We start from the raw sequence: 15,057 nt of genomic DNA on the forward strand, positions 1-15,057 counted from the left end.
GCAAAAAATGAAGGCAGAATGTATGCTCCTCTGGCAGGGGTAAGAGGAAAAGGCTGAGGGGGTGGTAATTTAAATTGTTATTATTGTAAAAAAATAACATACATAAAACCAAGTATACAACTTTTTTTTGATACTACAGATTAAACCCAGGGGTGCTTAAATACTGAGCTAAGTCTCCTGCCATTTGTTGTTGTTGTTGTTGTTTTGGGTTTTTCTTGTTGTTGTAGTTGTTGTTTGTTTTTTTGAGACAGGGTCTTATTAAGTTGCTTAGGGCCTTACTAAATTGCTGATGCTTTGGGATCCTCCTGCCTCTGCCTCCCAAGCCCATGGGATTATAGGCATGCACCAATGCACCCGGTTGTCAGATATAGGACTTCTTAAAAAGTGGACTGTGACTCAGATCAGAGAACAGGGAATTGATTTCCCTCAGTAGCCCCATCCCTACACCTGCTCACTAGTACCTCCCTCCCCAACTCCTCTCAGGACTAACCATTGTCTCAACTTGCTGTCCTAGTCCTCAACTTCTAACTATGAGTCCCCAAGCCACACTTGCTTTTTTGAACTTTATATAACCAGAAACTTACAAAATATATTCTTTGCTTATCTTTGAACATATATGGAATTAAGCAGGATGAATTCTTTTGTATCTGGCTTCTTTTGCTCAGTTTTCAGCCATAGTGTTACAAGTGACCGCAATTATCCAGTTTAACAATATATAGTACTCTGTCTGGTAAATATTCCACAATTGATAATTTTACCCTGTGGACATGGTTGTTATTGCAGTTGAAGTTTTTTGGAACTTCTACAGAAAACACAGCTGTGAACGCTCTTGGACATGCTTTCTGGAGCACTGTGACAATTTAATCAAGATTGTGCTCAGGAGTAGAATGGTTAGGTCATCAGAGTACATACACACTTTCAACTCTTACTAATAATGCCAAACTGTTTCCTAAATGAGTGCACCAATTTACACGTCCATCAGCAGAGCGTGAGTTCCTGTTTATCCTCCACATCTTCACCTAAATTCAAATGGCTTTTTTAACTTCAGCCATTTTGGTGGGTGTGTGGCCATACAGTCATGCATCAATCAACAGCGTCCTTCATACATCATTAGGCAATTATGTTGGTGTGCAAACATCCCAGAGTGGACATAAGTGAAACTCCATGGTGTAGGCCAATTACTTGTCCTGGCCTCTTGATTCAATTGAGATGTAATAAACTCAAGGTGTACAACGTTGCTGCCAGTGTAACAGCACACTGTACAGTACACATTTCTTTCTTTCTATTTGTTTTTCTTTGTAATCACAAAGACCATGCTCTTAAAATAACAACAACAAAAAAAAGCATAGTATAGTTGATATATAAACCAGTAGCAGTCTTTGTCATCATCATCATTATTGTCATGCACTGTACCTCATTGTGTGCACTCCACACTGGCAGTGCAATCCATTTGTTTACACCAGCATTATTACAAACAGGAGTGATTCCTCACACTGTGAAATCACGATAGCTACAACATCACAGGTTAATAAGCAATTTTCAGCTCTACTTCCATCCTTTGGGACCACCATCACATATGTGGTCTGCCATTGACCAAAACATCATTATGCAGCACAGGATTGTACGTCATTGAGGTTTAAGTTAACTTTTCCCATGTTATTGATCATCTTATGCCAACTTTATAAAATACCTGTTCAAGTCTCCTGCCCATTTTCTCTACTGGATTTTTCCTTTTCCTTTGTGATTTGAAAAAGTTACTTAAGTGTTCTGGCTACAAGCCCTTTGGCAGTTATGATTTGCAAATGTCTTCTATCACCCTAAAGATGTCTTCCAGTCTTTAATGATTTATTTTGATGAACAAAAGTTAGTCATATCATGGTCCCATTTGTCAGTTTCTTCTCTTTTCCTTTTCTTGCTTAGGGAAGTGGCTGAGTAGGGTGTGGCAAGTGTCTGTAAAGCCAGTGACTAAGAGGTTGAGGCAGGAGGACTGTGAATTGGAGGCCAACTTGGGCAACATAACAAAACCCTGTCTCAAAATTTAAAAAAAAAATTAAAAAGAACTGGGGAGATAGCTCAGTGGTAGAGCTTCCCTAGATTCAATATTTAGTATCACAAAATAATAACAATAATAATAATGATTTTTAAAAATTGTAAAGCTTCTTATTTTCACATTGAGGTCTCTAGTCCCCTTGAAATTGAGGTTAATATGTATTGTACAATGGGAGTCAAGTTTTTTTGGTTTTCTGCATGGACATTGAATTTATTTATTTATTTGTTTACTTATTTATTTATACCAGGGACTGAACCCAGGGACAATTAATCGGCCCTTTTTAGTTTTTACTTTGGGACAGGGTCTCATCAAGTTGCTTGGGCCTCACTAAATGGCTGAGGCTAGTCTCAAACTTGTGATCCTCCTTCCTCAGCCTCCCAGGCACTGGGATTATAGGCATAAGCCACCATACCCAAGTGGATGTCCAATTATTTCAGCATAACTTTCTCAAAAATTTTCTTCTCCCAACTCCATTGATAGTTCTCAAGTGTTCATATTTGGGGAAGGCTTCTATTTGGAATAAGGTAACTAAAAGATGTTTCCAAGCTAAAAGAAGGAAAGGAAGATCCGGAGAAGAGGAGAGGAGGTTGACAGGAAAGGAGGTCACCTACATCTCAGAATCTTTAAAGATGAAAATTCAGGGAAGTTTTTGAAAGAGCACTTTTATTAAAGGATTCCCTTCGGGTCCCATCTCTAATGTCCTCCCCAAGAAAAAGCATCACCTTGCTACAGATGGCCCTCAGAGGCACAGAGACTGCTCGCTCTGGAAGTCAGTTGGGTGGAACCCACTTAAGAAAGTCTTGGGGCAGGACTAGACTGGGCCTCCACTGCATAGAGAAATGGCTGAGTTACTCAGTGATTTGCCTGGTGAGCTAGTCATGCTGACAGCTCAGAGGAAGGGTTTGTTAAATGAAGATTGAAATTCTCAGCTCCTCTGGAACATTGGCATAAACTTCTCAAGCAGATACTATGAGTATAAAAGTTCTGAGGTTCTGGACACCGTCTTACATGCCTGTAATTTCAGCAATTTAGGAGGCTGATGCAGGAGGATTGTAAGTTTCAAGCCTGCCTTGACAATTTAGCAGAGTTATATCTCAAATTAAAAATTAAAAATGTTTTAAAGGGATGGTGGTATGGCTCAGTGGTGGAACACTACTGGATTCAATTCCCTGAATTGGGAAAAAAAAATTATTTATTTATTTCTGAGGTTGAAAATAATTATTCAAAGTAAAGGGAAAGGGCATTGTTTCTCCTTAAGACACTATTTTGGGTGGTAACCATGGGTCACACTCAGGTTGAGTAGTTTTACACATCTCTCTGGATGAGCTGGGCTAGAGCTACCTAGATGCTTTTCACAACTGAAATAAAGTACAGAAAACATAAAACAATAATTTACTTTTGTGATGGAAGTTTTAAAAATACATCTTCTTTCCTCAACCGTGCTGCATCCACACTTATTTCTAGGGGAAAAGCGCCTACGTGAAGATAACCAAAGTCACTTTCATGATAGCCCAGAGGAAAAGTATTTAGAGATCTAGTATTTTCCTCATTGAAACATTCCTGAAGTGATTTCCTTTAAAAGAGGAGACGCTTACTCATCATCTATTGAGACATAGAAAACAGGAAATCATTAATAATGTGAACAGACTAAGGTACTTGCTGTGGGCTGAAGGCAGAAACATCTAAAGATACATAGCATAAGCTACATATACAATTTTATTTTTTGGTACCAATCCATTAGAAGTGTAAGATGAAACAAATAAGGCTGATTTTAACTATATTTTATTTACATTTTTCATTTGTTTCATACCAAGTCTTTGAAATCCAGTGTGATTTTTTATATCCACATGTCAACATTAACGCTAAATTTTTATCAGAAATACTTGATCTGTATTTAGATTTCATAAAATTTGTAATTACAAAAGTAGATTTATAATCAAGTTGTTCCAAATGTACTTAAATGTTTTCTAATCAATTAATCTAGTGTTTATTTTTCAATTTAAACTTAAGTTAGTCAGAATTAAATTCAGGGCATCTGTCACACTAGTCACATTTCAAGTATTTAGCAACCACTTGTGGCTGGTGACTATTGCACTTATGACTCAAGGAAGTTACATGTTTCTTGGGTTTTCAATTTAAAAAAATAAAAATCTGATTATCTTTGACCTTTAAGGATCTGACCATCAAGTTCATGCCATAAAACTAAAAGAAAGTAACAACATTAGGGATTTTTTTCTGTAAGATTAGTAGTAAGGACTAGGAATGTGGCTCAGAGGTAATATTTGCCTACAACTGATGAGGCCCTGCACTCAATCCCTAGCACTCCCCTCCACCAAAAAAATAATCAGTAGCAATATTTCCTTTTTTCATTCCTAATTTTAGTTATTTTCATCTCTTCTACCTCCCTTGGGGCAGAGGTTTTTCTTTGTTGGGAAATTTATGATTACTGATTCAATATCCATATTTGTTATAGGTCTGTTGAGATTTTTATTTCTTCTTGAGTCAGTTCAGGTAATGTGTCTGTTTTTGTGAAGTTGTCTATTTCATCCAGGTTATCTAATTTGTTGTCATATAATTATTCATGACATTCTCTCCATCCCCCCACTCTTTTTTTTTTTTTTTTTTTTTGTCAGTACTGGGGACTAAGTCCAGGGCTGCTATACCACTGAGTTACATCCTTCCAGCCTTTTTATTTTTTATTGCAAGACAGAGTCTCACTAAATAGCTGAGTCTGCCACAGATTTTCGATCCTCCCTCCTCAGCCTCCTGAGTTTCTGGAATTATAGACAAGTGCCACTGCACCCTGCTTTCATAATATTTTTCTTAATATCCTTTTTATTTCTGTAAGGTTGATAATAATGGCCCTGCTTATATTTCTGATTTTAGTTTCTTTGGTCTTCTTCCTTTTTTCTTAGTCTAATAAATATTTGTCGATCTTGTTGTTTCGAAAGAATCAACTTTTATTTATCTCCACTCTAACCCTTATTATTTCCTTCCTTTGGTAGCTTTAGGTTTAGTTGGGCTGGAGCTACCTAGATGCCTTTTCACAAATGAAATAAAGTACAGAAAACTTAAATACCTTTTCTGTATTCTAATAGTGGAAGTTTAGGTTGTTGATTTGAGATGTTTCTTCTTTGCTAACATAAGCAATTACAACTTTGAATTTCCCTCTAAGCACTACTTTAGCTTATAAAAATTGGTATGGAATGTTTTCACTATTATCAAATTGTTTCCTAATTTCCCTTAGGATTTCTCCCTTAACCCACCGATTACTGAGGAGTGAGTTTAATGTCCACATACCTTATAAATTTCTCCCAACTGTCCATTATTTATTTCTAAATTTGATCCAATGTGATTAGAGAAGATACTTTATATGATTTCAATATTTTTAAATTCATTGAGATTTGTTTTGATCTAATGCATGATCTAGACTGGAGGATATTCCCAACTGCACTTGAGAAGAATGTTGTATGTACAATTGTTGGTGGAATATTCTGTATATGTCTCTCAAATTGATAGCATTGTTCAATTCCTCTATTTCCTTATTGATTATCTCTTTACTTTTCTATCTATTGTTGAGTATAGGGTCTTGCAATACCCAACTATCATTGAATTTCCTATTTCTCCCTTGAATTCTGTCAATTTTTTTCATATGTCTAAGAGCTCTTTTATCAACTATGTATGTTTATAATTTTATTTGATGAACTGACACTTTATCATTATAAAATATCCTTTGTTTCTAATTTTTAAAAAAGTTGTCTTGAAATCTACTTTAAGCCATTTGAGTTAGCTTTTATTACTATTTGCATGACATATATTTTTCTATCCTTTTAGCCTATGTAAGTCATTGAACCTAAAGTGTCTTATAAACAGCATATATTTGGGTCATGCTTTTTCTCCATCCAGCCAATATCTGCCATTTGATTGAAAGCCTTAATCCATTTATATTTAATGTAATTATTGATAAAATAGGACTTACATCTGCTATTTTGTGTGTAATATACATCCACTTATATACAGTTATTCCTTGATATCTATGGCAAATTGGTTCCAGGACCCCCATGGATATCAAAATCTCTAGATGATTCAAGTCCCTTATCTTAAAAACGGTGTAGTATATACCTATACCTTACACACATCGCCTCTTATCCTTTAAGTCATCTCAAGATTACTTATAATACTCATACAATGTAAAATATGTATAAATAATAATATTCACTCTACTGTGTTGTTTAGTAAATAATGACAATAAAAAAGTCAGAACAGACATAATTTTTTCCAAATATTTTTAGTCCTTTATAGGTTGAATCTATTGATTCAAAATTGATATATAGAGGAATGTATATAAAATATCTTTCCTCTCAATTCATTACTACCTTCTTGTGGTATATATTTTCTAGTATATCAATTGAATTCACTTGTTTTTTTAAATATTTCTTCACATTATTTTCTTGGAGTTTTTTTTGGGAAATTGCTATTAACATCACAATTTATAAATATCTCACTAGGATTAATACCATCTTAACTTCAGTAGACTATAAAAACTTAATACAGGTCCATTCTCTTCCCCTTCTTTATGATATTGACATAATTTTTATAACTATAAGCCCATTAATATATTCTTTTGATTATCACTTTATGCAATTGTGATTTTAGTCATATAGGAGAGAGAGTGGGTTACAAAAATATTTACCTACGTACTTACCTTTGCCAATGTTCTTTAGGTTTTCATGTGGATATGAGTTACCCTATTGGGTCCTTTCATTTCATTCTGAAGGTTTCCTTGCAGAGCAGTCTGCTAGCAGTGAATTTCCTGTTTTTGTTTATCTGGTAATGTCTTCCAATTTTTAAAGAACTGTTTTGCTAATATGGAGTTTTATATGTACCATTTTTCTATAGTACTTTGAATATGAAATTTCCCACCCTTCTGGCCTTTGTGGCTTCATGAGACATCAGATGTTAAATTTATTGAGGAGTTATCATATATGATGAGTTGTTTCTATTGGGCAGCTCCTCAAGTTTTTCATCAAATTTGTGGACTTCTCAACAATTATTTCTTAAAATTTTCTTTCACCTTCTTCCCTCTCTCCTCTCCATCTGGAACTGCTGCTGTGCTTCTGTTATGTTTGATGGTGCCCCACAGTCTCAGAGCTTCTAATTCTCTTTATTGTTATTCCCTAGTAAAGAAATTATTCTCTTGCTTTTCTTTAGCTCTTTGAAAATGGTTTCCCTTTAGTTTTTTTTTTTTTTTTTGACATATTTAAAATAGATGATTTCCTGTCTTTGTTTACACAAGTCCAACATCTAGGCCTCCTCCTGGACAGTATTCATTGACTGCTGTTTTCGTTTACATGGACCATTCCTTCTTTGGATGAAAACTATTATTCTCAAAATATACTGTGGGAGGGCTAGGATTGCAGCTCACTGGTAGAGCACTTACCTAGCATGTGTGAGGCACTGGGTTCAATCCTCAGCACAATATAAAAATAAATATAAAAAAAAGGTATTGCATCCATCTACAACTAAAAAAAAATTTTTTAATATATTGTGGGAACTATGGAAAACAAATTGTCCTCTATTTATAAGGGTTTATTTCTTTTGCCATTTGTTGCTTCTGTTATGGTCGTTACTCTTAAGTGACTTAACCACGTAATTCTGTGTGGACTGTATTCATTGTCATGTGTTATGTGGAACATTCCCAGGAATTTCTGAAGCTATGGACATTTGATTCCCCAGCTTTTCCATTAAAATTTTGCTCAGCTTGTTGTTTGCTCCACCTTGTTATCACCATCTCAAGTACCTGCCTGTTAAACAATTGCCCTCAAGGAAATAGTACTATATGACCTCTGAGTCAGATCAAACAAAGACAAGCCTTGTAAGGAAGTCTTCCAAGGAACTTCAAGACTGGTCAAGACAGGCAATTTTCAGGGAACTAGGCTTTAGGGCAACTCCAACCCCATTTTTATCCCTCCATAGGCTGCTCATTTTCATTCTGGTTGCAAACTTTTTTTTAAGACCTGTCTGGAAAAAGGAGAATGGAACTAGGGAAATAAAAGATACTACAGAGCTTGCTGTTCTGAGATCTGAATCATTTTATCTGAAAAAGTACTCTGAATTGGTGTAAGCCTTTGCTTTTTGTTTTTGGTTTGTTTGTTTGTCTTTCCCTAGAGTTCTGAAAAAGTAACTTTGACAGTTTTATCAGTGTGGTGAATGGTACTGGCCACATCTCTAGGTTGGAATGCACTGCCTATGGGTCAGGGGTAGAGCAGGGCTGAGGTTCTGAGGCTTACAGCAATCACTGCTGCCCTTTACCAGAAGCAGAGAAAGAATTTCATCATCTAATGATCACAGGAAAAATTTAAAAAAAAAGGAAGAGGAGATTGAATACTGTTCTTTCTACCATGAATATCCTAAAAGAGATGTCCTGATTCAAGAGACTTTTTTGGAGGCTCTGCATTTGGATTGCATGAGCTATGACTGGGTTTGTTATCCATATCTAGGTCCAAATGGAATTCCATGAAGATGTCATGACAGAAGTGATTGGGAACCCTTGATCAGCCATAGGCCACCAGCTACAAATGGCTCACAAGGCAGTTTGTGCTACAAGCACATCTCTAGTCTGCAGAGGGTCATCTGCAGAGATGTTCAGAAAAATGCTCTGATCTCAGTTCGGACAGAACCAAGACCAGTTCCCAGGCTCTGGATTTATTATTCACTTACTGATGACAGAATCTCCATTTGACAGCCCCTTAATTTAAAATGAGAGAACTGTTGATATCGAGTAGACCCTGAATGCTAGTTAACCTGCTAATTTATCAAACTGAAAAAAAAAGTGACTGAATCTGTAATTTTATATAGAAAAGATCATTGTGAACATGAACTCCAAGTCTCTATTGTTCACAGAATTTGGAACTCTTACCTTAGGACTGCAGATATAAGCAGACCCATGTGACCCATGTGACTGCAGCACAATTTTTGCTGACAGCCAGGATTCTGGGTCTTTGGTAAGATCTAACTCCACTCCATACATGGAGTAGGTGACTTATCTAAGCCCCTATAATAAAATACTTTGATACACTTACCACCTTTTCCTTTTTCTTGGAAAAGAAAAAGAAAGGGGAGGAAAGGAATAAAGAAAGAATGAAGAGGACAATACGCATGTCTAGTTCTTTGGAAATACATAAAGATAGTTTTATTAGGAAAGTCATGTGAGTCTCCTGTGAATGTTCAGGAACAAAGTACATAATTACCAGGAATGGCTGAGTTATAAAGCAAGGAAATGTACCTGAAGACTTCTCAATCTTCCCTCCAGCCTCCTCACCCTAAAAATTCAAAGTTTTTGTTTTTGTTTTTCATTTCCTCAAGTGCCAAATCTGTTTGACATAAAGTATGACATATTGATTTAACAGAAATTTCGAGATCTGACATTGTGCCAGGCATTATGTTAGGAACTGCAAACAGGAAGCCACTGTTTGTTTAAAAATGAAACAATGGCAAACTATCATAACACAGTGTATGAAAAGTATTATTCATGGCATCAGAAAGTGACCTCACCTAGTTTGGGGGGCCAGGGAATCATCATATTTTCCAAATATTCCAAATGAATATTTTATTTCTTTATATATTCAATAAATTATATTAAGCAACTACTACTCTGTGCCAGGTAGAAGGAAAATACTAATTTGGGAACAAAAGACATAATTGTTTAAGCTACCATGTCAATCTTCCACACTCCATTTTATGTGCATAAATCAAGGTCTTGAATGGGAAGTTTGGAGAGACATGAGCAGGAACACAGAGTGGTGAAGAGAGGAAGCCAGGAATGGAGGCCAGTTCTCTTGCTTTACCCCAAAGTACTTTGCTAATTGTAAAAACTTCCAAGAATCCAAAACTGATGATAAAGTTAGGTTTAAAACTAAATTTCTTCATGTATATCTAAAAAGAATAAATCTTTTTAAAAAAACTAAATTTCTGTACTCTGTGGACTTGGAAAACTTCCAGAATAAACTAACCAGCCAGAGTAAGGAGGTATAATAAAGTAATGGTATAAATTCCTCCATGAAACATGGCTGTTAACATGGAATGCCATATTAACAACAATAGAAACAACCTGTTAATATGGAGTGTCAACCATAGTCTGAAAGGGACCAGGACTGACAAAGCTGCACCCCTGTGCACCCCCCTCTTGGGGCTTTACCCTCTTGACCTGCTCAGCTTTAGAGAATACCAATGACCTGAGCTATGAAGTTCTACAGTTGTCCATGATGGGCCCTATTTCCCTGTAAATGTCCCTCCCCTTTCAATTTTCTCACTTTATATCTTTGCCAGGTTTTATTTTTCTAATTAAAGTTACTGAGCCCTGAGGTTCTCATCCACCATAATCTAGGTTCAGGTTCAGGAACATTTGCAGGGAGGAAGTGGGTGGAAGAAGACAGGTCAAATTTGTACAGCCAGACAAGTTAAAAAGGAAAAATTACTTAAATGAGGTCCAGGCCCATCCAGATAAAGCAGATGGAGAGCAAAGGTCCAGTTACATGTTGAGCTGGAAGGGGATGGAGAGACAGGCTGCCAACAGAGACTTTTCTAGAAGCCAACAAATATATCACCACTTCCTTGTTCCCTTGCAAAGCACAAGGCCTTCGTGTCAGAGAAGAGGAAGAAAGACCTAGGGAGGAAGGGTTGAGAAAGCACTGGTGGGAGCAGGAGAGGCCCTCTGCTGTGCTGCAATTACTGATTGTCTTGCACTTGGCTTAGACCTTGCCTGCAGGTAACAAGTGACCTTGTGGAGGAGGGAAGACAGTGAGGAGCTTCTGAATCAGCCAGATGAGGGGGAGGGGTACAGCAGATGGGAAAGATCAGCAGCATACCAGGTATGAGGAGGGCAGGACATGGGTACTTCGCATCCAGCTCAGTCAGACTGTCTGGATCTGCCGGGTCCACCATACAGGCCTGTTAGAAGTTTCCAACTTCTCTCTGTTTCCTCACCTAAATCACTAGTCTATGATGTAGGTCTACTAACACCCCACATCACAGACTACTGGGAAAGCAATGTAAAGCACTAGCACCCAGAAAATGCTCTAATTAAACCTTTTAGTTGGGGGTGCTCTTTTGGTACAGGCCAAGCCCAACTGGAAATGCAAATGTGAAATCGGTCTCTTGCACAGCAAACAGAGTGATCCACTGTTGTGGAGCCCATGGAAGATGCTGCATGCAGCTCTGAGTTTTTATCATGTCAGCAGAACACAAACCTCAGGCCTGTTAAGTCCATGAAAGGCTTGGTGAACTTGGCTCCCAATGTCTCCATCTCATCAGAGAATTTTACAGTTATTTTTCAAAGGTTTTTGGATATTTTTATTTGTTTCCTATTTAGACAAATGCTTAAAAAAAACAATTACTTACTGTAAATTTATTCCATGTGTTTCTGATTAATTTATATTTATTTAATCAGCACCCTTTTGAAAGAAGTGCCTAATGGCCAAGTTGGTTTTTAGAAATCCCTACAAAGCAACTTTTTCCCAAATATAGACTTGAGATGAATTTTACTGAATGTGCAGGAAGATTCCAAATTGTGATATCTGTATAAACCAGTGATTACAGAAGAAAAACAATTTTCAATAGCTTAAGGACAATTCAAGATGTTCTAAGATGAAGATATCATTAATAATGATCAATGTTTCTTGACACTATCTTTATTTGTCTCCCTCTCTTTTTCACCTTCTTATTTTGTATAATTAAATAACCAGTTGTATTATTTAGGGCTGACAATTTCTCCTAAAATGCCCTTAGAACAGGGACCATATATGTGATTCTCAGCACCCTGCCCAGTGTCTATCCCATAGTAAGTGCACAATACATATTTATTGGAAGAATAAATGAGAAAGCCTACCACAGAGCCGTAAGGAGCTGTTTGTAACATTTAAGGAGTAGAAAAAGCAGCTACTGTTATGGCAAGATGCAATAAATCACTGAGTCAATCTTAAAACAGAAGATGGAACCATCTTTATTCACCAGCTGGTGGACCAACAAGCAGGCTGCAAGTCTACACACTTCAACCCCCTCCAGGGGTTAGAGTACACATTTTAAAGCATGGCAGTACATTAATCATAAGTGGCTGGTGCTATGATTCTAAACCATGAACAAATCATAATATCTAAAATCATAAGCAGAAGGGGAAGTGGGTCAAAATAACCCTAGTTGAATGCAAATTAAAGAATAGTAGTTACTAATGTCTAGACAATCATTAACATTCTAACAAGTACAGTATATAAGAATAGAAGGAACAATTTTGCCATTTTGTTTTGCCATTATGTTATGCTAAGCAATTGTTGGTAGGTACACTGGCAGGGTTGTCCCAAGGGAGAAGTGTTTCTTATATGATATGGAGTTTCAGGGCAAAATAGTCTATCTGGTCATTGCCCATATAGCATGACCCATAACACTACAGCCCAGGAAAGAGAGATAAGCAGTCTAGATGGTGGGAGGAACTAGCAAAGTGTGATGTCAGTGAAGCGGGAATACAGAGGTGGTCTACTGTGCATGATAAAAACTGGATTAGGAACATGCAACCCCCTGATCTTGGCAACAGGGATGTCCACAGAATGGTAGGAGTGGGAACCAAATGGGAAAGAGTTGAAGAATTAATTTAAGGCAAGAAAATGGAAGCAATAAGTACAGACAGAAGATTGATTTTTAAAAAATATATTTTTGTAGTTGTTGATAGACCTGTATTTTATTTATTCATACATAGTGCTTAGAATTGAACCCAGTGCCTCACACATAACAGGCAAGTGCACTACACTGAGCCCAGCCCCAGCCCCAAGAAGACTGATTTTTAATGGGAGGAAAAAGGATGCTTATCTATGAATTCTAGGCTTCATTCAGGGCAATCAAAAATTGATGATGATGGAAATATTAGAGTGCTACAGTCTGACTGGGCACTCTCCCCCCTTCTGATTAATTAAACAACAAGCAATGTGGCTTAAGGACCGTGCCTGGTAGGTTGTCCAATTCAACATATGGTTCTTACCCGTCATCGGAAAACTGACCTTTAGGCGTCAGCCTCCTGTCTTAGGTTGATACCACTGCAATTGAATCATACCCGTCACTGACTACCGGTCCAGCATACAGCCATACTTGTGGATAGGTCTATGCACCAGTGGGGGGGTGAGGTTCTTTGCCTCACCTCTGTTGGCCCCCAAATTTGGCCTTGGTGCCAGTGGGGGAGTGAGGTTAATATGGCTTATGGACCGTGCCTGGTAGGTTGTCCAATTCAACATATGGTTCTTACCCGTCATCGGAAAACTGACCTTTAGGCGTCAGCCTCCTGTCTTAGGTTGATACCACTGCAATTGGATCATACCCGTCACTGACTACCGGTCCAGCATAAGCCATTGGCCCCCAAATTTTAGACCATCACTAGCAGAAGGGAGGAGGATACAGAAATGCCACGACACCAAGCCAATTGACGGCTCCTTGGGAAAAATTGCATCACTGGTGACACCATCAGCAAAGATATGTCAGCACTACCACAATTAACATGGGGTGCGCTGGCAAGGAAATAAAAATTGCATCACTAGTTAATCACTGTCGCAGATGTAAGAATGGCCAAGCTGGAGCTCTGGATATCAGTTGTTATGGATTTGAGTCAGATCATCTTCTTTTCAATCTGTAGAAATTGTTTTAGTTAATCTCTCTGGAATCCAAATCGGCTGCTGTTCTCCCTGTGGAAACACACAAACAAAACCCCGACTCCAGACAATCACTGGGTCAGGACCTTTCCATTGTCCTGTTAGAATATCTTTCCAAAGTACCTTAGGCTTATGTACATTTTTTGGATACATATGTCTTTCCGCAGCACTAAGTCCTGATGAATCAAAATTTAAAAAGTTTAGAGTAAAAAGCGTTATTTTAAGTTTATCTTTGGGGGATATATACCCCCGCCAAGGTCGCGGGTTCCCCCGTACGGGCCACCAAATGCCGCAGTCTGGCTGGGCACAAATGCCGCAGTCTGGCTGGGCACACAATCACGAGCCACCACACAGCTTGTAGATTCAAACAGCAACTCTTTATTCCCGAACTCACACCAGCCGTCTACAATCACGTTCTGGGGAAATCCACGTTCTCTGCCAAAATCCACGTTCTCTGCCCAAATTCACCTCCACTGGGCTTCTATCTCCAAAATATACTGTCTAAATCCCATGAGAACTCAAGGGGAACTCAGGCAGCAGGATACGCCCTATTCCCAGCAGGAATAATCTTAAACCTTAAACCTGGAACCTAAACCAGGAACGCCCTAAACAGGATTATCTTAAAACCGGGAACACCCTAATCTGCCTTGGTCCTTGAGCAAGGTCACTTACATTCAATGTCACTGCAACATGTCAGCAACATGGGGTACGCTGGCAAGAAAATTGTCATACCTACTTGGCTAATGGCTCCCAGCATTAGAGAATCAAGGGAGAGAGTGTCTTAGTCCATTTTGTGCTGCTATGACAATATCAGAGATGGGGTAACTTATAAAGAATAGAAATGTATTTCTTACAGTTCTGGAGGCTGAGAAGCCCAGTATCAAGTTGCTGACATCTTGCTAAATCCTCCCATGGTCCATCCCATGGCAGAAGGAGACAGGGTGTGAGAACAAGAGGAGACTGAGCTCACTTTTATAACAAACCTACTCTCTCAATAAAGAGCCCCCTCCAGCCAAGACAGCATTAATCCACTCACAAAGGCAGAGCCCTTGAAGGCCTCACCTCCCAAAATCGTTGCCTTGGGGATTAAGTTGTAACACATGAACTTCAGGGGACACATTCAAATCATAGCCAAGAGGTTAACCAATAATCTGTGAGAAAGTATGGAGAGCTATGGCTGGCTCAGAGTGAGGAGCGAGGGCATGATCACATTGTTACTCTTAGGACCAGCTTCTCCAAGAGTGAATTTAGGTTTCTCTAGTATTCTCCCTTCCAAATGCCTTATAAAAGTTCTCATGGGAGCATCTTCCTCTAGTCCAA

General features: G+C 38.1%; 1 protein-coding gene across 1 annotated transcript in view; it reads left to right on the plus strand.

The window, feature by feature from the left end:
• The window catches only part of LOC124109656 (solute carrier family 28 member 3), a gene marked incomplete at its 3' end in the record, with an annotated part of 75,989 nt that overhangs the window by 4,026 nt on the left and 56,906 nt on the right, over positions 1 to 15,057 (plus strand).

This window comes from Marmota monax, unplaced genomic scaffold, assembly GCF_021218885.2.
Source record: "Marmota monax isolate L192 unplaced genomic scaffold, Marmota_monax_Labrador192_F-V1.1 WCK01_AAM20220418_F8-fsc00951, whole genome shotgun sequence".
NCBI classification, from domain to species: domain Eukaryota; kingdom Metazoa; phylum Chordata; class Mammalia; order Rodentia; family Sciuridae; genus Marmota; species Marmota monax.